Source organism: Rutidosis leptorrhynchoides, chromosome 5, assembly GCF_046630445.1.
Source record: "Rutidosis leptorrhynchoides isolate AG116_Rl617_1_P2 chromosome 5, CSIRO_AGI_Rlap_v1, whole genome shotgun sequence".
Classification (NCBI taxonomy): Eukaryota; Viridiplantae; Streptophyta; class Magnoliopsida; order Asterales; family Asteraceae; genus Rutidosis; species Rutidosis leptorrhynchoides.
In genome coordinates, this window is record NC_092337.1 from 251,674,933 (window position 1) to 251,678,273 (window position 3,341).

Genomic DNA, 3,341 nt, shown 5'->3' on the forward strand with positions numbered 1-3,341 from the left:
TTAATATAGTTATGTTATATAGTTATGTTATATGTATTAAATAAGTTTTTATATAACTAATATTTATTTAGTAAAATAATAATAAAAAGTTGTATCTTTATATAATAATAATAATGATAAAAAATAATGTTAATAATGATAATAATAATAAATATAATAATAATAATAATAATAATAATAATAATAATAATGATAATATTAATAAAAATAATGATACTTATGATAATAAAAATAGTAATAATCAAATAATAATAATGATTATACTTTTAATAATAATAATAATAATAAAAATGATAAGTTTAACAAAAATGAAATTTTATAAAAAAATGATAATTTTACTAATAATGATAACTTTAATAAAAATGATAGTTTCTAATAAAAATGATAATTTTAATGATAATACTAATAATAATTTAAATGATAATTTTATTTAATCATGACTTAATTGTATTTATATTCATCGTTACTCATAAACGTACTGATAACTATACTCATTGGTAGTAATTACCTTAACTATATTCATGATCACAACCCTAATCGTTTTTATCTTAACATTCGTAATCTTAATTATATTAGTTTTAATGTTATTAATAATATAATAACTATGATATCAAGATTAATAATAATAATAATAATAATAATAATAATAATAATAATAATAATAATAATAATAATAATAATAATAATAATAATAATAATAATAATAATAATAATAATAATAAAGAGTAATAAGTAAACTACCTCAATGAAGTAGCCCTAAAAAAAATGCCCAAGCCCGGGTTTGAACCCGCGACCTCATGATAATCACAAACACCTCTAACCATTCCTCTGCTTGTTCATTTCTGATTTATCTCCCAGACTAAATTATATAAACCGTATATTTATCCGTTTTACCAATATTCATCATCTTAATATCTAAATCTATGTCATCAAATACATACCATCTTCATATCCATATCATCTAGTCTTTATCGATTATCATTATTATTATCTCCATTAATTTAACACAGCATCCTCATCAATCGTTTAACATAAAAAGGATTTTTGTTATAAACCCACTATCATGGTCCAATTCTTGACAAGCCCAATAATTATTGTAACCCAAAATGGAAATTAGTAATCTGCCCAATTGATATTATAATGCGGTGGCCCAACCATTACTCAAAAGTCCCGAAATATTTATGAGGGTATATCTAATTGATAGGGATAATGGGGTTCGGCTAGGAAAAAGAAAACATAAAGGAGAAAAATAGGTGGAGCATCATTCATCTCATCATTATCAAGTCACTGCTACCATCATTAATTGAGAAAAAAAAAAGTTTGGTTTTTGTTTGAGGATCGAAATAAACGGCTGAACAGAATTCTCGAGTAGCAGTAGGTGTGAAGGTGGGTTTTGATTGGTCTGTGGTTCGAACATATAGAAAAGGTTAGTTACAGCAGTCTTAGGGACTGTTTTGGGTCGTTCCTTTTCAGAAAACACTGCTGTAGCAGTAGTAGTTATCGCGTAGTAGCATCACACAATTGCAGGTGGCAATTTAGTGAAACAGAATAGATGGCGGTTTGTACGGGTTTTGAACAAAAGATGTTGTGGGTTTGTGTGTGGTGTTTAGACTAGAAACAGAAAACGATCCATATATATATGGATGATGAAAGTTGTTCTGAATGGTGGTGAGTGATTGGAATAGTAGCAGAGTTTGATGAGGGTGTTTCAAAAGTTTGGTAATGATTCACGTTGGTACTGAAATGTCGCGTTCTTATTGATTAAAAACGTTCCATATTAATTGATTTCGTTGCGAGGTTTTGACCTCTATATGAGACATTTTTCAAAGACTGCATTCATTTTTAAAACAAACCATAACCTTTATTTCATAGATAAAGGTTTTAAAAAGCTTTACGTAGATTATCAAATAATGATAATCTAAAATATCCTATTTACACACGACCATTACATAATGGTTTACAATACAAATATGTTACAACAAAATAAGTTTCTTGAATGCAGTTTTTACACAATATCATACAAGCATGGACTCCAAATCTTGTCCTTATTTAAGTATGCGACAGCGGAAGCTCTTAATAATCACCTGAGAATAAACATGCTTAAAACGTCAACAAAAATGTTGGTGAGTTATAGGTTTAACCTATATATATATCAAATCATAATAATAGACCACAAGATTTCATATTTCAATACACATCCCATACATAGAGATAAAAATCATTCATATGGTGAACACCTGGTAACCGACAATAACAAGATGCATATATAAGAATATCCCCATCATTCCGGGACACCCTTCGGATATGATATAAATTTCGAAGTACTAAAGCATCTGGTACTTTGGATGGGGTTTGTTAAGCCCAATAGATCTATCTTTAGGATTCGCGTCAATTAGGGTGTCTGTTCCCTAATTCTTAGATTACCAGACTTAATAAAAAGGGGCATATTCGATTTCGATAATTCAACCATAGAATGTAGTTTCACGTACTTGTGTCTATTTTGTAAATCATTTATAAAACCTGCATGTGTTCTCATCCCAAAAATATTAGATTTTAAAAGTGGGACTATAACTCACTTTCACAGATTTTTACTTCGTCGGGAAGTAAGACTTGGCCACTGGTTGATTCACGAACCTATAACAATATATACATATATATCAAAGTATGTTCAAAATATATTTACAACACTTTTAATATTTTTTGATGTTTTAAGTTTATTAAGTCAGCTGTCCTCGTTAGTAACCTACAACTAGTTGTCCATAGTTAGATGTACAGAAATAAATCGATAAATATTATCTTGAATCAATCCACGACCCAGTGTATACGTATCTCAGTATTGATCACAACTCAAACTATATATATTTTGGAATCAACCTCAACCCTGTATAGCTAACTCCAACATTCACATATAGAGTGTCTATGGTTGTTCCGAAATATATATAGATGTGTCGACATGATAGGTCGAAACATTGTATACGTGTCTATGGTATCTCAAGATTACATAATATACAATACAAGTTGATTAAGTTATGGTTGGAATAGATTTGTTACCAATTTTCACGTAGCTAAAATGAGAAAAATTATCCAATCTTGTTTTACCCATAACTTCTTCATTTTAAATCCGTTTTGAGTGAATCAAATTGCTATGGTTTCATATTGAACTCTATTTTATGAATCTAAATAGAAAAAGTATAGGTTTATTGTCGGAAAAATAAGTTACAAGTCGTTTTTGTAAAGGTAGTCATTTCAGTCGAAAGAACGACGTCTAGATGACCATTTTAGAAAACATACTTCCACTTTGAGTTTAACCATAATTTTTGGATATAGTTTCATGTTCATAA